This window comes from Octopus sinensis, linkage group LG7 (assembly GCF_006345805.1).
Source record: "Octopus sinensis linkage group LG7, ASM634580v1, whole genome shotgun sequence".
Taxonomy (NCBI): Eukaryota; Metazoa; Mollusca; class Cephalopoda; order Octopoda; family Octopodidae; genus Octopus; species Octopus sinensis.
The window spans coordinates 40,049,042-40,073,809 of record NC_043003.1 but is presented as its reverse complement, the minus strand read 5'-3'; the positions used below and the strand labels follow the sequence as shown (position 1 = coordinate 40,073,809).

At 38.9% G+C, this 24,768-nt stretch overlaps 9 non-coding genes across 9 annotated transcripts; 1 reads left to right on the top strand and 8 right to left on the bottom strand.

Moving 5' to 3' along the window:
- Positions 1–2,770: 2,770 nt before the first annotated feature.
- Positions 2,771–2,841, top strand: Trnag-gcc. Its single transcript has one exon. It is a non-coding gene; the product is annotated as a tRNA-Gly (tRNA).
- A 3,571-nt stretch (positions 2,842–6,412) lies between these two features.
- Positions 6,413–6,483, bottom strand: Trnag-gcc. The gene has a single exon. It is a non-coding gene; the product is annotated as a tRNA-Gly (tRNA).
- A 3,283-nt stretch (positions 6,484–9,766) lies between these two features.
- Trnag-gcc lies at positions 9,767–9,837 on the bottom strand. Its single transcript has one exon. It is a non-coding gene; the product is annotated as a tRNA-Gly (tRNA).
- A 1,332-nt stretch (positions 9,838–11,169) lies between these two features.
- Positions 11,170–11,240, bottom strand: Trnag-ccc. Its single transcript has one exon. It is a non-coding gene; the product is annotated as a tRNA-Gly (tRNA).
- A 2,841-nt stretch (positions 11,241–14,081) lies between these two features.
- Positions 14,082–14,152, bottom strand: Trnag-gcc. The gene has a single exon. It is a non-coding gene; the product is annotated as a tRNA-Gly (tRNA).
- Positions 14,153–14,472: 320 nt separating this feature from the next.
- Positions 14,473–14,543, bottom strand: Trnag-gcc. The gene has a single exon. It is a non-coding gene; the product is annotated as a tRNA-Gly (tRNA).
- A 3,076-nt stretch (positions 14,544–17,619) lies between these two features.
- On the bottom strand, positions 17,620–17,690 carry Trnag-gcc. The gene has a single exon. It is a non-coding gene; the product is annotated as a tRNA-Gly (tRNA).
- A 1,732-nt stretch (positions 17,691–19,422) lies between these two features.
- Trnag-gcc lies at positions 19,423–19,493 on the bottom strand. Its single transcript has one exon. It is a non-coding gene; the product is annotated as a tRNA-Gly (tRNA).
- Positions 19,494–22,830: 3,337 nt separating this feature from the next.
- On the bottom strand, positions 22,831–22,901 carry Trnag-gcc. The gene has a single exon. It is a non-coding gene; the product is annotated as a tRNA-Gly (tRNA).
- Positions 22,902–24,768: the final 1,867 nt, after the last annotated feature.

The window sequence follows — 24,768 nt, the reverse complement described above, 5'->3', positions numbered from 1 at the left end:
CCCGTCACTTAGCGGTTCGGCAAAAGAGACCGATAGAATAAGTACTGGGCTTCCAAAGAATAAGTCCCGAGGTTGATTTGCTCGACTAAAGGCGGTGCTCCAGCATGGCCGCAGTCAAATGACTGAAACAAGTAAAAGAGTAAAAGAGTAATATATTTGTATTTAGGAATGGTCATATCTGTTCCAACACACGATTTCACATCAAAATTCTTGCAAAACAAATATATAAACGTACACACACACATATATATATATATGTATGATTTTGCGAATAAGAGGTTTAACGTTGGTGATATGTCAGCGTGTGTATATAAAAATTTTTTTTCGTAATGAGATAAAAAACTAAGGCTGAGTAGATTTTAGAACATTCTAAAATGTTCTACAATCTACTCAGCCTTGGTTTTTTTTATCTCATTACGAAAAAAAATTATATGAATATATATATATATATTGTACACTTGATGTTATTAGGAGTATCGCTCTAAAAGTCAGTCACACTTTTATTTTACAGTTGAAACATGTCTTTACAACAGGAGTTATCTCCGGTCATAACTGTAACTGGTACATTAGTTACCTCCCTTTCATTTAATTTTGATTTAAGTAAATTCAGGGTGTGAGGGGTATTTCAGAACATTTAGTTATCTAAATACTACTCTCTCCAGCTTAATTAGAACGTTCGGGTTTTTTTCCCCCAGATACCTATCGCAGATAAAATGCTAACACAAGAAATGAACTTTTATGATGCCCCTGTTGTGCAGAACAATTCAGAAACTGCCACCTTTTTAAATGTTGCAACATCTTCTGTACACAAAGTTCAAATGAAATTGGACACCTCTGACGGGTATGTTTCAATTGTATCAAAGAAAAAAAAAAAAAAAACACCTTAAGTATTTGGATACCACAAAGACACTACTGCAATTCATCTAATGGGTTTGAAATATTATCGATGATTATCCCGGAAAATCAATGTGAGCCAACACTGAAGAACTTTAGGTATCGGAATGGAGTATTAGAACTATGTTACACAAGGGATTCAATACAAGTTCTGTGTATTAAGGAAGAGACCAATTCTTACCGGCAAAAGTACGAGTAAACCGTATGATTCGTACCAAAGAGTTACTTAACAAGGTTAAAAAGAAACTTTCAGAAACAACGCATGCTTCGGTTCTTTTCTGACGAGAAAAAAATTTTTGACCAAAACCAAAAGTCTAACAGAAGAAATGGTATATGGTTATTTGCAGAGCCTTAAGGAGGAGGATGAGGATTCTTTCTATTAAAGGCACAAAGCCTGCAATTTTGAAGAAGAGGATAACTGATTATCGACCCCGGTGTTCTACTGATACTTAATTTATCGACCTCGAAAGGATGAAAAGCAAAGTTGACCTCGGCGGAATTTGAACTCAGAACGTAGCGACGGGCGAAATACCTATTTCTTTACTAACCACAAGGGGCTAAACACAGAGGGGACAAACAAGGACAGACAAACGGATTAAGTCGATTATATCGACCCCAGTGCGTAACTGGTACTTATTTAATCGACCCCAAAAGGATGAAAGCCAAAGTCGACCTCGGCGGAATTTGAACTCAGAACGTAACGGCAGACGAAATACCTATTTCTATTTCTTAACCACCCACAAGGGGCTAAACACAGAAGGGAAAAACAAGGACAGACAAACGGATTAAGTCGATTATATCGACCTCAGTGCGTAACTGGTACTTATTTAATCGACCCCGAAAGGATGAAAGGCAAGGTCGACCTCGACGGAATTTGAATTCAGAACGTAGCGGCAGATGAAATACCGCTGAGCATTTCGCCCGGCGTACTAACGTTTCTGCCAGCTCGCCGCCTTAAAAAAAAAATGTTATGCACATTAGGTTTCCAGCAAGTGATACGGAGGTATTAGATGAATCATCCATTATTGTTGTAGATCTACATAAGGCAGTGAGCTGCTACAATCGTTACCACGTTGAACAAAATGCATAGCGGCTTTTCTTCTGGCTCTTTCCGTTCTTGGTTCACATTCTGCCGAGGTTGACTTTTCCTTTCGTCCTTTCGCGGTTGATAAAATAAGTACCAACTGTGTAAAAGACTTACCCCGTGCCAAAATTTGAAACCATCATCATAGATCTGCTCAGTCAGGGTTGATGGTGACGTCTGTACAGCAATACACCGAACAAGAGAGAATGCGACCTGTCAGATTGTCACACTGAAGTTTAAAAGTGTTTAGTTAACTAGAAATTGTGTTGAAAACTGCCGCTCAAAAGGAAAAGATCCGAAATGGTAAATGGGTTACGGCAGAAAAGGAATCACTTTAAACTTGCTGAAATAATACTCGGGATGCCTTTACCTTCACTTAGTAAAGGTGCAGATGCGTTACCTAAGTTTAATTTTGAGAATCTGATCAAAGTCTTTGCAATTCAAAAACGTAGGAGGAAACTTTTCAAATATAAATAAAGTTGAAGTATACAAAAATAAAAATTATTTTCCCTCTTACTGTTTTGTTTCGTTTTGAAAAATAAATATTCTATTTTATGGTTTGTTATTTTTTATATTTTGAATTACATGATCTTTTATGGGGGGCACCAAAATCTTTTCAGTGCTTAGGGCTTCGATGGGTCTTAATCCGACCTTGGCCGGGCGAAATGAATTTGGGTGGAATTCTGGTTCAAATGACACATCTTTGTGTCTGAAAACACTTGTACAATTTTATTACTAGTTACTGATAGCTGTGAATAAAGATTATTAATCTTAGGAAATGCACTCATGGAAGCGTCGGTGGTTCAGTGGTAGAATGCTCGCCTGCCACGCGGGCGGCCCGGGTTCGATTCCCGGCCGACGCATCTTAGTAATTTTTAATTTTAAAATAAATAAAATGTAACACCTATTTACAAATCAAATCTATTCTTTTATTTGTTTCAGTCATTTGACTGCGGCCATACTGGAGCACTCGGACAGATCATTAAAATAACACCAGTCATATACTCAGGTTGTCACCATCGAAATGATAGTCTCCGTTGTACAGTTTAACATTGCACTTACTGAACCCTTTATGATTTTATCACCGCATGTCGGTACGTTCAATAAGGTCCTCAGCTTCAGTGGGGTATAAAATACCCGGAAATGCATATTTGCGGGTCACATCTAGTAACTCAGTTGATTACCTGTGTGCTATAATTCTGTTCGATCAGGGTTCACCGTAAGTCACACAATGCATTTTGCTTTGATCGATATTCCAGGAAAATAAATTAAAATAAAGTTGAGTGACTGTGTGGTAAGTAGGTTACTTACCAACCACATGGTTCCAGGTTCCGTACCACTGCGTGGCACCTTGGGCAAGTGTCTTCTACTATAGCCTCGGGCTGACCAAAGGTTTGTGGGTGGATTTGGTAGACGGAAACTGAAAGAAGCCCGTCGTATATATGTATATATATATATGTATGTGTGTGTATATGTTTGTCCCCCCACCACCAACATCGCTTGACAACCGATGCTGGTGAGTTTACGTCCCCGTAACTTAGCGGGTCGGCAAAAGAGACCGATAGAATAAGTACTAGGCTTCCCAAGAATAAGTCCTGGGGGTCGATTTGCTCGACTAAAGGCGGTGCTCCAGCATGGCCACAGTCAAATGACTGAAACAAGTAAAAGTGTAGTATGCTTCTTCGAACTTGAAAGCGTAATTTGAAAGGAAAGCTTGTCCTTGGCATTCATGTCAGAAGTAGTGGAGTTTCAAGATACAACTAAATGTCTCTCAAATGTCCAGCTAGAAGTTTTTCAGCATTTGGCTTAATCTGTTTACAGCTTAAGTTCAAATCGTGTCTCTTGTCTCACTTTGGTCATAAGAAGGAATTCCAACACAAAATGCGTGGTTCCTTAGGCAAGTGTCTTCTACTATAGCCTCGGGCCGACCAAAGCCTTGTGAGTGGATTTGGTAGACGGAAACTGAAAGAAGCCCGTCGTATATATATATATATATTATATATATATATATATATATATATGTATATATGTGTGTGTGTGTGTGTGTGTGTGTGTGTGTGTGTGTGTGTGTGTGTGCGTGTATGTTTGTATGTCTGTGTTTGTCCCCCCAACATCGCTTGACAACCGATGCTGGTGTGTTTATGTCCCTGTCACTTAGCGGTTCGGCAAAAGAGACGGATAGAATAAGTACTGGGCTTACAAAGAATAAGTCCCGGGGTCGAGTTGCTCGATTAAAGGCGGTGCTCCAGCATGGCCACAGTCAAATGACTGAAACAAGTAAAAGAGTAAAAGAGTAAAGAGAGAGTATCGAGACATTATAAATTACCTCAAATGAACTTTTCTATTATAGGCACAAGGCCAGAAATGTTGGGGTAGTCAGTTAGATCGACTTCAGTATGCAACTGGTACTTAATTTATCGATCCCGAGAGGATGAACGGCAAAGTCGACCTCGGTGGAATTTGAACTAAATTGCCTCAAATAATGAAGAAAGCTCACCTCATCAAGCGTATTCGTTTGGGAACACATGATCCGACATGGAATAATAAAGTTGAAATAAAGAAATTTAATTGTAAAACTTGTCCGGCAACGAAGGGCTACTCAGTGTGTGTGTGTGTGTGTGTGTGTGTGTGTGTGTGTGTGTGTGTGTGTGTGTGTGTACAGGGTGCGATGGGTAAACTGTCGCCATTTTAGATTTTTAATTTCGTGTACGCGCATTGCTTGTTTTTTTATTTTGTCGACTACACAGTATAGTAGGGTCGGTTGGGCACCGTCTGTAAGAAAAACAGCACCACGACGCAATTTACTCTGCCAGAAATTTGGAAAGAACATGCTGTACTGCTTGGTATTCACGCCGGAATCTCTAATGCCAAAGTTTCAGAGCGCTTGGGTGTTAATGTGAGGACAGTGCAATTTGAGGACATGTACTGAGGGTGATAAAAATCAAACGGAACGACAAAGAGAAACTGACACACATAAAACACTGTTAGAGCTTGAGAAATGTTCCAAATGTATTTCGTCAAAAGAAACGAATACATTGTAAATTTCTTGTTCGATGGTTCTGAGTTCAGATGAAGCTTACTCTTCATCAAAAATGTATTTAGACAAAACAAATTAATAGCCGAACCCAATCTTTGCGTCGGTCGGGAATAAAACGCGGGACGCCCGATGGTAGGCGAGCATTCTACCACTGAACAACCGACACTATGGTCATGATGTCCTCTAAGATTCATAATATTTCTCTGACTCGACACTTCTTAGCTGCAATGTTTTCTCCATGACATACGGACTTCGGTTTTGTATTTTGTTTGCAAGATTCTTTATATGAATTCGTGTGTTGAAAGAAATTTTGTTGTGTCTAGGGAGAGTCATTATATCAGTATTATGAACACACGTACTGATTTAATTTCATACCTCTATTATTAATCACTGTAATATATCCAAATAACTAATCGATTGTTTGTTTAATTTGGTCAAACAGAAGGTCATTCGTTTAGTTTTGTTTCTCAAAGCTCTTTCGTTGATACTTGCAACCGTTACACTGACTTTTCACTCAGTCCGTTGCGGAGGCCGCGTTTATGTGTTTGTGTTTGTCTCCCACCACCACCACTTGACAACCGGTGGAGGTTTATTTACGACCCCGTAACTTAGCTGTTCGGCAAATAAACCGATAGAGTAAGTAAGTACTAGGCTACAGAAATAAGTACTGGCGCCGATTTGTTCGACTAACACATTTCAAGGCGGTGCCCCAGCATGGCTGAAGTCCAGTGACTAAGACAAGTAAATAAATAAATAAATAAATAAATAAATAAATGAATAAATAGAAGATATCGTGGCCGATGCCAGACCCCCGTCTGGCACCTGTGCAGGTGGCACGTAAAAAGCACCCACTACACTCGCGGAGTGGTTGGCGTTAGGAAGGGCATCCAGCTGTAGAAACACTGCCAGATCAGACTGGAGCCTGGTGCAGCCCTGGCTTCCCAGACTCCGGTCGAACCGTCCAACCCGTGCTTGCGCGGAAAACGGACGTTAAACGATGATGATGATGATGATGATGATACCACTTAGAAACCTGCCGGCTGGATTGTATTGTGCGAAAAAGCTGCACCTTTTGAATTTCCCTTTTACATAAAAATGTAAACTGGATCATGTTTGTAATGTCTCTCGCTTTGAAAATATCCGAACTTCGAACCAATTTCGAAGGAACCGATATTGGTTCACCCATGACTCGCTTTCAGTAAGTGCAATGTTAAACTGTACAACGGAGACTATCATTTCGATGGTGACAACCTGAGTATATGACTGGTGTTATTTCAATGAACTGTCCGAGTGCTCCAGTAGGGCCGCAGTTAAATGACCGAAACAAATAAAAGAATAGATTTGATTTGTAAATAGGTGTTACATTTTATTTATTTTAAAATTAAAAGTTACGAAGATGCGTCGGCCGGGAATCGAACCCGGGCCGCCCGCGTGGCAGGCGAGCATTCTACCACTGAACCACCGACGCTTCCATGAGTACATTTCCTAAGATTAATAATCTTTATTCACAGCTATCAGTAACTAGTAATAAAATTGTAAAAGTGTTTTCAGACACAAAGATGTGTCATTTGAACCAGAATTCCACCCAAATTCGTTTCGCCCGGCCAGGGTCGGATTAAGACCCATCGAGGCCCTAAGCACTGACAAGATTTTGGTGCCCCCCATAAAAGATTATGTAATTCAAAATATAAAAAATAACAAACCATAAAATAGAATATTTATTTTTCAAAACGAAACAAAACAGTAAGAGGGAAAATAATTTTTATTTTTGTATACTTCCACTTTATTTATATTTGAAAAGTTTCCTCCTACGTTTTTGAATTGCAAAGACTTTACTCTTTTATTCTTTTACTCTTTTACTTGTTTCAGTCATTTGACTGCGGGCATGCTGGAGCACCGCCTTCAGTCGAGCAACTCGACCCGGGGACTTATTCTTTTGTAAGCCCAGTGCTTATTCTATCGTTCTCTTTTGCCGAGCCGCTAAGTAACGGGGACATAAATACACCAGCATCGGTTGTCAAGCAATGCTAGGGGGACAAACACAGACATACAAACACACACACGCATATATATATATACACATATATACGACGGGCTTCTTTCAGTTTCCGTCTACCAAATCCACTCACAAGGCATTTTATTTTAGCAAGTTTAAAGTGATTCTTTTTCTGCCGTAAACCACTTACCATTCCTGTGGTGCCCCCTCATTCCCTTGACGCCCTAAAGATATGCTTATTTTGCTGAATGGTTGATCCAGCGTTGTGCCCAGCTATTAGAAACAAGCAGCAAACATGAAGTGGAGACGACACATCTGTAAAATACATTGTGGTATAGCTGCAGATAAACTCTGAACAAGCAGTCCGTCCTATGGATTATAGAGAATGGGCGGGATCTTTTCCTTTTGAACGGCAGTTTTCAACACAATTTCTAGTTAACTAAACACTTTTAAACTTCGTATACTGGTAGAATGTGTCAAAATAAAACATTTTTTCTCTTGTCTTTCTTGAGAAAATTGTAATTTGTAAGTTTAATGTAGTTTAATTTTTCGAATTTTAACCAATCCTATGCCCTCAATAGAGCTAAAATCATTTGCTGCGTCTAAAACAGACAACATCCTGTCACTAACCCTAACCCTAAATGTTAGCCTTTCGTTTTTTTTCTTCTTAATTGTTAAATTAATTTAAGGATAACAATTAGGGAAAAAAAAACGAAAGGCTAAAACGAAAGCAATGGAAAATAATTTTGATTTAACAATTAAGAAAAAAAAAAAACGAAAGGCTAACATTTAGGGTTAGGGTTAGGGTTAGGGTTAGAGTTAGTGACAGGATGTTGTCTCAGTTTTAGACGCAGCAAATGATTTTAGCTCAATAGAGGGCATAGGATTGGTTAAAATTCGAAAAATTAAACTACGTTAAACTTACAAATAACAATTTTCTCAAGAAAGCCAAGAGAAAAAATGTTTTATTTTGACACATTCTACCAGTATACGAAGTTTCAAAGTATTTAGTTAACTAGAAATTGTGTTGAAAACTGCCATTCAAAAGGAAAAGATCCCTGCGGTGCCCCCTCCTTCCCTTGACGCCCTAAAGATATGCTTATTTTGCTGAATGGTTGATCCAGTGTTGTGCCCAGCTATTAGAAACAAGCAGCAAACATGAAGTGGTGTCGACACATCTGTAAACGATTTCGGGTGACAGGCAAACACTGACACTCATGAAACGCGGTTTGAACGTGAGAAATGTTTCAAATGTATTTCGTCAAAAGAATCGAACATATTGTAAGTTTCTTGGTCGATGGCTCTCAGTTCAGACGAAGCCTAATCTTTATCAACTACTTCTCTCGCTTTGAAGATGATCGAACTTTGAACCAATTTCGAAGGAAGCAATATTGGTCCACCCCACGACTCGCTTTCAGTAAGTGCAATGTTAAACTGTACAACGGAGCCTATCATTTCGATGGTGAAAACCGAAGTATGACTGGTATTATTTTAACGAACTCTGGCCGACTTAAGCTCATTAATTACAATTTCTTTAAAAATGACAGACATGTAAGGCGGTGCTCCAGTATGGCCGCTGTCAAATGACTGAAACAAAGAAAAGAATTGATATGATTTGTAAATAGGTGATACATTTTATTTATTTAAAATGAAAAATTACGAAGATGCGTCGGCCGGGAATCATTTACTGCGTCTAAAACTGAGACAACATCCTGTCACTAACCCTAACCCTAAATGTTAGCCTTTCGTTTTTTTTTCTTAATTGTTAAATTAATTTAAGGATAACAATTAGGAAAAAAAAACGAAAGGCTAAAACGAAAGCAATGGAAAATAATTTTGATTTAATAATTAAGAAAAAAAACAACGAAAGGCTAACATTTAGGGTTAGGGTTAGGGTTAGGGTTAGAGTTAGTGACAGGATGTTGTCTCAGTTTTAGACGCAGCAAATGATTTTAGCTCAATAGAGGGCATCGGATTGGTTAAAATTCGAAAAATTAAACTACGTTAAAGTTACAAATTACAATTTTCTCTAGAAAGCCAAGAGAAAAAAATGTTTTATTTTGACACATTCTACCAGTATACGAAGTTTCAAAGTGTTTAGTTAACTAGAAATTGTGTTGAAAACTGCCATTCAAAAGGAAAAGATCCCTGTGATGCCCCCTCCTTCCCTTGACGCCCTAAAGATATGCTTATTTTGCTGAATGGTTGATCCAGTGTTGTGCCCAGCTATTAGAAACAAGCAGCAAACATGAAGTGATGTCGACAGATCTGTAAACGATTTCGGGTGACAGGCAAACACTGACACTCATGAAACACGGTTTGAACGTGAGAAATGTTTCAAATGTATTTCGTCAAAAGAATCGAACATATTGTAAGTTACTTGGTCGATGGCTCTCAGTTCAGACGAAGCCTAGTCTTTATCAACTACTTCTCTCGCTTTGAAGATGATCGAACTTTGAACCAATTTCGAAGGAACCGATATCGGTCCACCCCACGACTCGCTTTCAGTAAGTGCAATGTTAAACTGTACAACGGAGCCTATCATTTCGATGGTGAAAACCGAAGTATGACTGATATTATTTTAACGAACTCTGGCCGACTTTAGTTCATTAATTACAATTTTTTTTTTAATGACAGACATGTAAGGCGGTGCTCCAGTATGGCCGCTGTCAAATGACTGAAACAAAGAAAAGAATTGATATGATTTGTAAATTGGTGATACATTTTATTTATTTAAAATGAAAAATTACGAAGATGCGTCGGCCGGGAATCGAACCCGGGCCGCCCGCGTGGCAGGCGAGCATTCTACCACTGAACCACCGACGCTTCCATGAGTACGTTTCATAAGATTAAGAGTCTTTATTCACAGCTATCAGTAACTAGTGATAAAATTATAAAAGTGTTTCTCTAAATTAACATCTCTCAATTTGTTATCTGCTCGTTTCGATTCCAGCAGAAATGGAAGTTTATTTATTACTTACATCTTTCAAAGCAACGATTTTATACAGGACGTGCAATGAGAGTAACTCATCAGCCAAACACAGAGATTTTATATCGACTTTCTCCACTCTCCACTACATCATAATTTCAAATCCAGGCGGCATTCTGGTTTAAGCACTTCATATAACCTCCCATAACTTGTATTTTTTGGAATTTTCAGAATATTTTTGCGACTGTTTTACACACAGGAAATCATATACGATTATGTAAACAAATAAAAAGTAGTAATTCAAAAATTTTCTAGCCCTCCCCTTTTCCATAATTCTTAAAATTTTCACGCTTTACTCTTTGCTCTTTTATTCTTTTACTTGTTTCAGTCATTTGACTGCGGCCATGCTGGAGCACCGCCTTTAGTCGAGAAAATCGACCCGGGGACTTATTCTCTGTAAGCCCAGTACTTATTCTATCGTTCTCTTTTGCCGAACCGCTAAGTGACGGGGACGTAAACACACCAGCATCGGTTGTCAAGCAATGCTAGAGGGACAAACACAGACACACAAACACATACACACACATACGTATATATATATACATATATACGACGGGCTTCTTTCAGTTTCCGTCTACCAAATCCACTCACAAGGCTTTGGTCGGCCCGAGGCTATAGCAGAAGACACTTGCCCAAGATGCCATGCAGTGGGACTGAACCCGGAACCATGTGGTTGGTTAGCAAGCTACTTACCACACAGCCACTCCTGCGCTTTCCCGAATTTTTTTTTTTAATCATAGAATCGTTTTAAAATATGGAGAGTCCGAATCTTCCATTTATTTCTGTTAATAATTTCAAGATAATTTTCAGACGAAAAGGTGTATCATATGAACCAGAATTCCACCCAAATCCACACCACCCAGCTATTAGAAACAAGCAACAAACATGAAGTGGTACCGAGGTATCTGTAAAGTTTATTGTTGTATAGCTACAGATAAACTCTGAACAAGCAGTCCGTCCTATGGATTACACAGAATCGGCGGAACGATTTCGAGTGACGGGCAGACACTGATGAAACACTGCGCGTGAGAAATATTTCAAATATATGCCGTCAAAAGAAACGAATATATTGTAAGTTTTTTGTTAGATGGTTCTCAGTTTAGACGAAACCTAGTTTATTTTATCGAAAAAGTACTTCGTCAAAAACAAAGCCAAAAAAAATATAATCATGCGTCGGCCGGGAATCGAACCCGGGCCACTCACATGGGAGGCGAGCATTCTACCACTGAACAACCGACGCTTCGGTCATGCTGCTATCTGAGATTCGTAATGTTTCTCTGATTTGAGACTTCTCAATTGCGATGTTTTCTCCATGACATACAAACTTCGGCCTTGTATTTTGTTTGCAAAATTCTTTATGTGACTTCGTATGTTGAAATGGCTTATGTCTTATCTAGGGAGAGCCATTATGTCAATATTAACATATGCACTGGCCCAATTTCACTTCTTTTTTATTAGCCAATTTGTAATATAACCAATATGCTTAAACACTAATTCATTTGTTTTGTTTGTCAAAGCTCATCCGTCGATACTTGCAAAGTTTACAGCGACTCCACTGCAAAGGCCGCGTTTATGTGTCTTCCACCACTGCTTGACAACCGGTGGTGGTTTATTTACATCCCTGTTACTTAGCAGTTCGACAAAAGAACCGCTAGAATAAATAAATAACGAGGTTCAGGAATAAGTACTCGGGCCGATTTGTTCGACTAAAACCTTTCAAGGCGATGCCCCAGCATGGCCACCGTCCACTAACCGAGTTAAGTAAAAAAAAAAAAGGAAAGAAAAAAGATACCAAACAAACTTGCCGGGTGGTTAGTACTGTGTGAAAAAGTTGCGCCTTTTGAATTTCTATTTTATAAAAAGTGTAAACTGGCTGATTTTTGTTATTTCTCTCGCTTAGAAAATGATCGACCTTTGAACCAATTTCGAAGGAACCAATATTGGTCCAATCCAAGACTTGATTTCAGTAAATACAATGTTAAACTGTGCGAAGGAGCCTATCATTTCGATGGTGAAAACCTAAGTATATGACTGGTATTATTTTATCGAACCCTGTTCAACTGGAGCTCATTAAATACTATCTCTTTAAAACTGACAAATTATCGAAATTTGAAGCAAGTCAGAAAGACAGGGATATTGGTCTCCATCCATTCTTCTCCTATTTATACCATACACAAGAGTACAAGGGTAGGGGTTTGTTTGGATTGGTACTCCCAAATTATATAACTGGTATTTATTTCGTCGATTCCAGCAGAAATGGAAGTTAATTTATTACCTATTTCGGATCTTTGTGGTTTTCGTCACTGCTTACAATTTTGTTCCAATTGTTTTCAGAGTTGGTATTTATATTACGTTTTGTATACTAATTATGAAAATGAAATTCAATTTTCCAATAAATCCATAATTGAAAAGTTATTAGCATTCAAACTTTGCAAAATTGGGATATTTTAGTCAATCCGAAGCGAGTATATTACCCATCAACGTAGCGAAAAACTCTGTTTCCATATTACCAACGATGCTGAACACAATCTTTAGAGATGAGTTTCTACCATTGAACAACTGACGCTTTGTGGAATTGAACCAGTGCGTGTGTTAATAATATTGGCGTAATGACTCTCACTAGACACAACACAATTTGTTTCAACACAGGAATCTCAGACCTCTCAGCAACCAAAGCGTCGGTTGTTCAATGATAGTTGTTAGTTGTCGGAGCACTGCATCCTTCAAAAAACTTCCATGCTTCCTGAGATTCGCCAACACTACACTTGATTTTCTCCCCTCCATACACACACAAGCATGTATCTGACTCATACATTGTTCGCTTTCCAGACATTTCTACATTACTGCATGTACTTTATATGCACTTTCTGACAAGTTGTGATGCACCTGAGCACTGTATACAATAATTTCATTATTATATAGAATGCTCGCCTCCAAAGATTGTGTTCAATTTTTTTTTATTTTATTAAAAAAAAATTTTTTTTACGAAGTGCATTTGAAACATTTCTCACGCTCTAACAGTGTTTCATGATCATCAGTGTCTGCTTGTCGCTCCGAGTCGTTAGGTCGATTCTCTATATTCCAATGGACGGGCTGCTTGTTTAGAGTCAATCTACAGCTATCCAACAATGAACAAACATTACAGATGTATCGACACCACTTCATATTTTGCTGGTTCGATTCCACTCTCTTATTACTAGTCAGTTACTCTTTTACTCTTTTACTTGTTTCAATCATTTGACTGCGACCATGCTGGAGCACCGCCTTTAATCGAGCAACTCGACCCCGGGACTTATTCTTTGTAAGCCCAGTACTTATGCTATCGGTCTATTTTGCCGAACCGCTAAGTGACGGGGACATAAACACACCAGCATCGGTTGTCAAGCAATGCTAGGGGGACAAACACAGACACACAAACACACGCATATATATATATATATATATAATATATATATATATATATAGGTAGGCAACTCGTTGCTAAACCCTTATTGCTTAGTATATATATATATATATACATATATACGACGGGCTTCTTTCAGTTTCCGTCTACCAAATCCACTCACAAGGCTTTGGTCGGCCCGAGGCTATAGTAGAAGACACTTACCCAAGGTGCCACGCAGTGGGACTGAACCCGGAACCATGTGGTTGGTAAACAATTCCTGCGCCTATATATATCCAACTAACTAATCGATTGCTTGTTTAATTTGGTTAAACATTAGGTCATTTGCCTTGTTGTTGTTTGTCAAGGCCTTGTCGTGGTTACTTGCAAACTTTTCAATGACTTTTGACTCAGTCGATTGCAGAAGCCGCGTTTACATGTAAGTGCTTGTCTTCACCAACGGTTGACAGCCAGTGGTGGCTTGTTTACGTCTCTATAACTTAATAGTTCACAAAAGAACCGAGAGAATAAGTACCAGGCTTCAGAAATAACAACCGGGGACGAATTCTTCAAGGCGAGGTCCCAACATGGCCATACTCCAGTGACTGAAACAAGTAAAAGAATTTATTAGATTTGCGTTGGAGTAAGATTTTATTTAAATAAAATATTTAAAATGCATAAATAAAAAAAGAAACGAGTTGCGTCGGCCGGGAATCGAACCCGGGCTGCCCGCGTGGCAGGCGAGCATTCTACCACTGAACCACCGACGCTTGCGTTGTGTGAGTCGTCGGAGACTAATAGACTTTTGACTCAGTCGATTGCAGAAACCGCGTTTACATGTTAGTGCTTGTCTTCACCAACGGTTGACAGCCGGTGGTGGCTTGTTTACGTCTCTGTAACTTAATAGTTCGCAAAAGAACCGAGAGAATAAGTACCAGGCTTCAGAAATAACAACCGGGGACAAATTCTTCAAGGCGAGGCCCCAACATGGCCACACTCCAGTGACTGAAACAAGTAAAAGAATTTATTAGATTTATAAGATTTTATTTAAGTAAGATATTTAAAATGCATAAATAAAAAGAAAACAAGTTGCGTCGGCCGGGAATCGAACCCGGGCCGCCCGCGTGGCAGGCGAGCATTCTACCACTGAACCACCGACGCTTCTGTTGTGTGAGTCGTCGGAGACTAATAGTCTTTATTTGCTGTTATCAGTAACGATTGAGAAAATTGTAATAATGTTTCTACAAGTTGACACCTCTCAATTTGTTTATCTGCCCGTTTTTCTGAAACAATCGAAATTTGAACCAAGTCAAAAAGACAGGGATATTAGTCTCCATCTTTTTATACTAGACGCAAGGGTGCAAGGGTAGGGGTTTGTTTGGCTTGTGACTCCCAGAGTATATAACTGCTATTTATTTCGCGGATTCCAGCAAAAATGGAAGTTTATGTGTTACTTATTCCTTTCAAAATAACGATTTTATGCAGGACGTGCGGTGAAATAAAGAGTGAAATTGTTCGACAAGCATGAGCCTCATTGACTTACGTTTCTGCCAAACCTAACATCACAGAGATTTTTTTTATCACGTCTCTCCACTCCACCGCATTGGTTTTATATCAAGTCTCTCCACTCCATGCTGGTTTAAGCATGCCATATTACCTCTCATAACTTTTGGGTTTTTTTTCGAATTATCAGAAATTTTTGCGAATTTTTGTTCCACACACGATAATTCATACGATTATGCAAAAAAGAAAAACAAAATAATAATTAAAATAAATTTGTAATCTCCCCCTCTTTCCATAAATTCTAAAATGTCAACGATTTCTCGAATTTTTGTTTTAAAATATGGGCGGTCCAAATATACAATTTGTTTCTGTTTATAATTTCAAAATAATTTTCAGACGCAAATGTATGTTTTTTAAACCAGAATTCGATTATGACTCCCACGCTATATACTTATTTCTTTACTGCCCACAAGAGGGAACAAACAAGGACAGACAAACGGATTAAGTCGATTATATCGACTCCAGTGGGTAACTGGTACTTATTTAATCGACCCCGATAGGATGAAAGGCAAAGTCGACCTCGGCGGAATTTGAACTCAGAACGTAGCGGCAGACGAAATACCGCTAAGCATTTCGCCCGGCGTGCTAACGATTCTGCCAGCTCACCGCCTTACCCACGCTATATACTTGGTATCACATCAGAGTTTTACCAAACTATGCTCGTCCTCATCATATTCGTTGTTCAATTTCTTTGGTCTAATTTTTATCCTTTAAGCAGATTATTTGCCCAGGATAGATGAAAATCCTTCGGTAAATCGATTCACGCCATAAGCAGTGACTTGCCAATGTGTCTAAAAAGAAAGGTCTTCAACCAGTGTGTGCTGCCTATCATTATGAATCGGAAATATGGACTACCAACAAAAGCATTGAAAATGAATTAAGATCAACTCAAAGAGCCGTGGAAAGGAGAATGCTGAAGATTAACAATATGGATAAGTGGAGAAATAACAGGTTAAGAGTGGTGATAGGTTTAACGGGTATTATCTCGAAAATAGAAATCCTGAAGTCGTCTTTCGCGGGACACGTGTTAAAAAGGAAGGACGGCAAATGGAATAGCAAACTGACACAGTGGACACCAAGAGAGGACCATGCAGAAGCTGGAATGAAGACTTTGTTAAATATTTCGGCTCCTGGAAAACATTAGACCGTAGTTGGTGGAGACAACATGCTGAGGCCTTCGTCCATGTACAAGGAAGATATTAGAGTTTATCATGGTTTCTTTCAAAATCACAATTTTATACAGATTCTGCCGTGGGCTAAGAGTGAAACCCTAACACCGAGAGATTTTATACTAAGACAAAAGAAACAAACACTTCATTCTATGCCCCATCGCGTTTTGATTTCGAATCCAAACCAACCCTGCTATAATGAATAAGCGTCAGACATGAAGTAGAGTTGGCACATCTGAAATGTTATTGTTGGGAAGCTGTAGATGAACTTTGAACAATCAGTCCCTCCTATGGAATGTAGATAATCGGAGGAGCGACTCGGAGCGATAAACATTGAAATACAGGAAACACTATCCGAGCAAGAGGAACGTTTAAAATGTATTTTATCAATGGAAACGATTATATTGCAGGTTTCTTGTTTGATGATTCTGAGTTCATATGAAGTCCACTCTTCATAATAAGCAATTAAAATGTATTTCGCTAAAACAAGAAAAAAAAGATGCAAAAACATATAACTTGCGTGGGCCGGTAATCGAACCCAAGTCGCCCACATAGAAGGCGAGCATTCTACCATTGAACCACCGACGCTTAGTGCTTATTCATTGCTGTCACTAACTACTGATGAAATTGTAATAATGCTTCTCTTATTTGATACCTCTTAGTTGCAATGTTTTCTTCGCGGTATACAAATTTATTTCAAGCCAGATTCTATAATTTCTACTGACGTATACAACCGTGTTCTTATATCTCCTGCTTAATGTTATCTTTGATAACAGTAAGCAGAAGATATAATAATCATTTGAGCGTATTTGACAGCAACATATTTTTGATAGCAATAACACTCAACCCGGAGAGACTTGATTTCCGAGCTGCGTACTCCGTCGAAGGCCTTTTAAACTGAAATTATTTTCGTACATTTTATATAACGATGAAATTCTCCAAACGAATACATTCTGCTAGAATGAATTGTTCAATATTGGTACAAGGACAGCAATTTTGAGGAGAAAGTCGGTTACATCAGACCCGTCCTTGATGGGTACATTTTTCATTGACATTCTGAGGTTGAAAAGCAAATCGACCTTGGATGAACTTGATATTAGAGGAAGAGCAGCTGTCGTATTCTGACCGAGTCTACATGGTCACTGAAGTAGTTATCGGATGAATATATCTATAAAGACAGGATGGTCAAAATTGGAACGCCATTAGTCATAGGTCTAGTCGTGGCCAACGTTCACCTGGAGTTAAATAACAGCAGTGACAGCAACAGATATACCACGGTAGACTGGGCAGTGGAAGGAATGTAAATAACATTAGCCAGATTGTTACACTCCAACTTTTACAATTTATCACTGCATGGCGGAGAGAGCAATGTGGACCTCACCGAGACCTCATGCTATTAATGGAAAACCAGGTTTTGTGGGTGACGCCTTGTTATTCAGCTGTCTACATGTCTTAGGACTTACTCGATAAAATATTTAAAATGCATAAATAAAAAGAAAACAAGTTGCGTCGGCCGGGAATCGAACCCGGGCCGCCCGCGTGGCAGGCGAGCATTCTACCACTGAACCACCGACGCTTCCGTTGTGTGAGTCGTCGGAGACTAATAGTCTTTATTTGCTGTTATCAGTAACGATTGAGAAAATTGTAATAATGTTTCTACAAGTTGACACCTCTCAATTTGTTTATCTGCCCGTTTTTCTGAAATAATCGAAATTTGAACCAAGTCAAAAAGACAGGGATACACAACACGTTTTGCTCTATATGAAGCCCTCCCGGAAAATAATATTAAAAAATGAAGCTGTATTTTCTAAGTATGTTTATGAGATCGAACTTCAAAATATAGGTTGAATAGGTCTCTTATCTTTAGGGACCAAGTCAGAAGTGAGAGAGTAGAAGACACAATAGACTGGCCTCAATGTCTTTATTTCCTAAATCCATATTTCGCCTCTCGTTCCCCTTTGAGCAATAAGCTAGTTCCAGCTATGTACTGATTTCAGTATTCCTTACCAGTTATGTTTATAACTTTCATCCAATATAAAATATATTGGGTAAGGTCTCCCTTCGGTCATGAATGACCATGGGATTGCACCCAGGAAGTTACCCTCCGAAGTGTAAGTCCGGGCAAGGTTGTTTATGGAAGATTAGCAGTCGCCCATGCATACCAGTCTCCCCTCTCCATACCATCGATTTTATCCAAGGGAAAAGCAAAGGCCGATACAGCTTGGCACCAGTGACGTCGCACCTCATTTCTACAGCTGAGTGAACTGGAGCAAAGGGAAATAAAGTGTCTTGCTTAAGAACACAGCGCACAGCCCTGTCCAGGAATCGAACTCACTACTTTATGTTGTGAGCCTGATGCTCTAACCACTGAGCCATGCACCTTCGTCCAATGTAAAACGGGAAGGAAAACGTGGTTGCCGAATCTAGAGTATATACTAAATAAATTGTGGAGGGGTTACTAGAAACCTTTACCTTTTCGTCCCTCTGGAGTAGGGTCGAGGCTGATGCTTTATATTTGAGGGCTGCATTGCACTAGGTACAACCTAATAAGGGCGAATTAATATGAATGTTATTTAATATGTGGTTAAATATAACTTTTATAGGGAAAATGTTTATTATTGAACGGTTTTGAGTTGTAACAAATGTCATTCATCATCAACAAATATTTAAAAATTCAAAGCACAAAATACGACAAAAGCGTTACATCTAACTGATATTAAACTTAGGGTTTATTAATTACGTTTTCTTTTAAAACCACAATGTTATACAGGTTCTGCACTGGGTAAGAAAGAAGTTGGGCAACCAGGTGAACATAATCAACCAGGTGAACATAATTAACCAGGTGAACATAATCAACCAGGTGAACATAATCAACTCACATTTCTTCCATCCCTAACACCAGGAGATGTTACGTTAAGTCAAAAGAAACTAATACTTGAATCTATGCCTTATCACGCTTTCATTTCCAACCATACCATCCCCACTATAAAAAAAAGGCAAAAAAAAAAAACAAGTATCAGACATGACGTAGAGTTGATACATCTGTAATGTTATTGTTGCGTAACCGTTGGTAAAATTTGAACAAGCAGTCCGTCGTATGGACAGCAAACAATAGGAGGAGCGACTTAGAGTAACAAGCAGATATTGGAATACAGGAAACATTGTTCGGATATGAGGATATGAGGAATGTCTCAAATATATTTCGTCGAAAGAAACGTATGTGTTGCAGGTTTCTTGTTTGATGCCAACTCATCATGGCATGCTTAAAATGTATTTCACCAAAACACGATAAACGAAAATTTATTATTTGCGTCGGCCGGGAATCGAACCCGGGCCGCCCGCGTGGCAGGCGAGCATTCTACCACTGAACCACCGACGCTTACGGATGATTAGTGTCTTCTGAGATTTATAACGTCTATTCTTTGTTGTCACTAATCAGTGATAAAATTGTAATAATGTTTCTGCAACTTGAAACTTTTTTGGTGCAATGTTTTTTTCCATGACATACAAACTTATTTCAACCTCATCAAACCACATTCTATAATTTCTACTGATGTATACAATCATACATATATGTTATACTTGATAACATTAAATAGGAGATATAATAATCCTTGGAGTGTGTTTGAGAGCAACACATATTTTGATGACAATAACACTTTGATATCATCATCCATGATTGCAATATGAAGCTTCCATTGTTTTTTACATGACAAACAAATTTTAATAAGTTTGCTGAACCTACGTTGTTACACATTCACCTCTGTTGCTTCAACGTCTGACATTCGATTTCCTGAATTTTCTATCCAACAAATTCACAGTCAGTTCACCACTAAATTAACCATGTAATATAATGAAAAAGTGCTGAGTCCTCATGCGGATGTTATTTTGATGCAGGTTTCGAGGGCCTTTCATCCATTCATCTTCCTCCCGTCTATTCTTGAGAGAGTCGTGAGGGTAGGATCTTCAGGCAGCCGCCATTACATTTTCAGGCTGAATTTCCAAGCATGCCCAACTGAAACTGTGGATATTATCCAACTACTTCATTCTTGGTCTTATCCATAGGTCTCCTGCCAGTTGGCTCGACCTGAAGAATCCGTCTTGCGATTCTTTCCTGCAAAAATCTTATAACATGTCCGTGGTCCCGGAGCTTTAACTACTCAATGAGGAGAAGTAGTAGCTTGACCTGGAGATACTCCTTAATCTTCGAGCTACGTACTCCATCGAGGGCCTTTCAAAGTGAAATTCTTTTCATACATTTTACATAACGATGAAGCTCTTAGTGATGTTCCAACGATTTTTTTTAGTTATAAGACTGACTAACCATTGTATGATTTCTACCGATGTACACCAAAGTATTGTGAAATGAGTGAGTATTTCCATTATGAATCCCACAGCTTACTATGATTCCTTTCAGAACCACAATTTTTCATGCAGAATGTGTGGTGGAGTATACAGGATGTACAGTGAAATTGTACGACAAACATGAACCTCATGAACTCAATTTTCTCCAAGCCTAACACCACGGAGATTTTATATCCAATTACACGAGACTAATACATGATTCTCTGTCCCATCGCGTTTTGATTTGAAGTCCAACCCGCCCGGTTTTTGAAAAAAGAAGCAGATACGTAGTAGAGTCGATACATCTGTAATGTTACTGTTGTGTAGCCACAGATGAACTCTGAATAAGCAGTCCGTCTTATGGAATGTAGATAATCGGAGGAACGACTTGGACAGGCACAGACAAACGTGAAACACTACCAGAGCGAGAAGAATGCTTGAGACGCATTTTGTCAAAAAGAATGTGTTCTACATTTTTTGTTTGACGGCTCTGAGTTTAAATATATGGCATTTATTACAACTCAAAACCGTTCAATAATAAACATTTTTACTATAAGTGTTATATTTAACCACATATTTAATAACATTCATATTAATTCGCCCTTATTAGGTTGTACCCAGTGCAATGCAGCCCTCAAATATAAAACTTCAACCATCGACCCAACTCCAAAGGGACGAAAAGGTAAAGGTTTCTAGTAACTCTTCCACAATTTATTTAGTATATACTCTGATTGACAGATATTCAAAATATTATTTCAACATAAAAAGAAGAAGATATGCAAATATTCAATGAGTGTCGGCCAGAAAAAGAGCACGTGGCGCCCGCATGGTAGGCGAGAATTCTACCAATGAACAACCGACGCTTACGTTTAATACTGGTCTTCTGATATTAATAGCATTTATTCATTGTTGTCAGGGCCTAGTGATAAAATTGAGTATTGTCACCCATGTAGTTCGTTCCGGATATTTCTACAACTCTAACCTCCACAAATCGGAGGTGGCATTTTCCGACATCCAGAGGCAAAAGGCCCAAGCCATGCTTTTCCATTCAGCCATGTCCGATGATTGCTAATTTACTTCTCCACTTCTGGAAGATTATCCGCATAAATCAGCATTAATTGGCTGTTTTGAGACTATAATTTACACAGACAATAATATACTCACTCTGTTATATAATATTCGTTTGCAAAAAGGCGGTGAGCTGGCAGAATCGTTAGCACGCCGGGTGACGAACTGGTAGTCATCATCCTTGTGTCAGAGCATTCTTCTAACGTCATACTATAGACTCTTTCAATGCTCTTTACTTTCAATGCTCTGCACGGTCTGTTTTTACGTTCTGAGTTCAAATTCCGCCAACGTCAACTTTGCCCTTCATTCTTTCGCGGTCGATAAATTATGTACCAGTTGTGTACTGGAGTCGATTTAATTGACTGGCCCCTTCAAACCAAAAATTTTGTGCATAGAGTAAAAAAGAATAATCGTATGCAAATTTTTTTCTGTCTCATTTTATTTATCACACACACACACACACAAACATATACAATTGCAGCATGGAAGGTATTTATAAGCCATTTACACACAAAAACCGTTAGATTCACTTTAAGATTTAAATTTAATTTGCATCAAAATATTTTCGTCGCTTTGAACCCGCGACCTGTTCACTGACAAAACTCGTGCTGCATCTCATGAAATTTTGTCAGCGAACAGGTCGCGGTTTCAAAGCGACGAAAATATTTTGACAAAAATTATATTTAAATGTTGACACTTCAACATTTAATCTAACGGGGTTTTTTGTGCGTGCTTTAACGACTTATAGGCACCATCCACGCTGCAATTGTTTTTGTTTCAGCACACGATCTCAGATCAATTAACTTGCTATGCAAGTACATCTCCGTAATATACATACATACATACATACATACATACATACATATATATACACACACACTTACGTATATGTGTGCATGTGCACGTGCACCTTTGATTCTGTGTTTGTCTCCAACAGCGGTTGACAACCGGTGTTTGCGTATTTACGTCCGCGTATCTTAGATTAGAGTTCCAGCGAAAGAACACGATAGAATAAGTATCAGGCTTTAAAAAATAAGTACTGGGGTCGATTCGTTTACTAATAATTCAAGGCGGTGCCCCAGAATAACCACAGTCTAATGACTGAGAAAAGGTGTAGCCGGTCAAATAACTATGCGTGACACACGGACAGAGAACCACAAGCGACGCAGCATAAATGCTGTAAATCAATATTTGATTGCAGATTTCGTGTTTCAAGCTTCTTATTTAGTTTAACCTCTCGACAAATGTTCAAAATGTATGACATCAAAAGTTAAACACAGTAAAAAAAAAAAAGTATTTCATAATGCATCGGCCGGGAATCGAACCCGGGCCGCCCGCGTGGCAGGCGAGCATTCTACCACTGAACCACCGATGCTGACAATTACAGTGATCCTATATAACTTAATATTGCATTCTTTTCTGAGTAATCAAACAACGGAGAAGTTGCTGACATAATACGTTGATATGTATTAAATCAAGCTTTGGCCGAAATAACAAAATTACTACGGCTGATTTTGATTCTGACCATACGTGCCACATCTGCTTCCTGTGAGGGAATGCTTTCTTCATTAAAGCGAGTTGATAATTATATGAGACGAGCTGAAAAGCCTGTCGTTCCCAGACAATTTTTACAGTAGAATGTCTTATATAAATTTTTATTTATTCCATGTCAGAGCATGCCTTCCCCGACAGATACGCCTCTTAATCAGGACAGATTTGTGCAATTTTTCGCCCAAAAAGTTCGTTGAGGATTTTTTCCCTCTTTAAATTATTTACATGTCTGTTTGACCACTTCACATGACTTTATTCATTTGTAGCGGACTCTCTCTCTCTCTCTCTCTCTCTCTCTCTCTCTCTCTCTCTCTCTCTCTCTCTCTCTCTCTCTCTCTCTGTTATATATACATAAGTACGGACGTAGTAGATAACAGCTAGCCTTCGGCCGCCCTTTTGGACCCTGTTGTGTCCACTACTCTGATTGGTTGGTATTAGCGCAGTTCGTCTCTTGCTCTATTACGCGCCAATGTGCAGCCCAACCAATCGCAGCCTCCTGATAAGGTCACGTAAGACAGTCTCTTCTAAACCTCAGTTTGCGCCGACTGTTCACTATAAAAATGCTAGCCTCAACACCGTCTTTCGTCTTTTGGTTCTAGACCGTTTTAGGTCTAACCACTGACCACAGAGCACACCCAGTTCCAGCGACAACACAATCAGCAGCCACATGGAGACTCAACTTAGTCCAGCAGCTTTCAGGACCTCCATCTCTGTCGCCTCCGTCTTAACGTCGTCAACAACATCTCCCTACGTACACAGCAACCAGCAATCCCCGCACAGGTCTATCTCAACATTGTTCGTGAATTACTTCACCATGGTTAAGAGCAAACACAACCTGCGAGAAGCTCCTGTACCAAGTAACCCGACAGTAGCATTGTAGCCACCACTTCATACAACGCGTACCGCACACGCTCTGCTTCTTCGCCTCAATTTCTTGTCACAGCACTTCAACTATCGTGTACCTTGATGACGAACTGGTAGTCATCATCCTTGTGTCTGAGCATTCTTCTAACATCATACTATAGACTCTTTCAATGCTCCGTACTTACCGCACACGCATACATCCGTGTTTGCACACATATACACACTTTGTATACATGACGGCTTGTCTGTTATTGTGTATATAATACGCACACACAGACATACATGTTAACCTATCAATAAAATCTTCTCTTAAACATTCTACCGGTTGTGTCTCTCTTTTCTTTCTGACACTTGTACTCATTCATACTTTTCGTATTTATTGTAATCGACCGTGTGGTGTACTAAAGGAGCCAATCATCGTCACCTCTCCTTCGCACGGTCGTTTTACACATTAAAACTTCAGAAGATCTTACAACTTTGGTCGTCGTAATGCATTGCTTTTTTTTTTTTTGTAAATAAAAATATCTCCTCCTAATGGTTTTGATTTTATTTCGTGATAGGCAGCTATCGTGTAGACACTGTCAGCTATCATGTAGGTAATGCTAGCTCCCAAATCATGTTTTCTGATTAGGTAAAACTGATTAAGGTTTAAATCTCAGTAACATATTTCTGCAACTTTTCTGGAACAAATAAATAACAAAATCGGATTTAACGTTGAAAATTATTTCAATATACTAAATTTTGAAATTTTGACGTAATTTTAAAATCTCACAATATGTGACAGCATCAGGGAAGACCCTAGAAATGCAGAGAGATAGACAGTTATA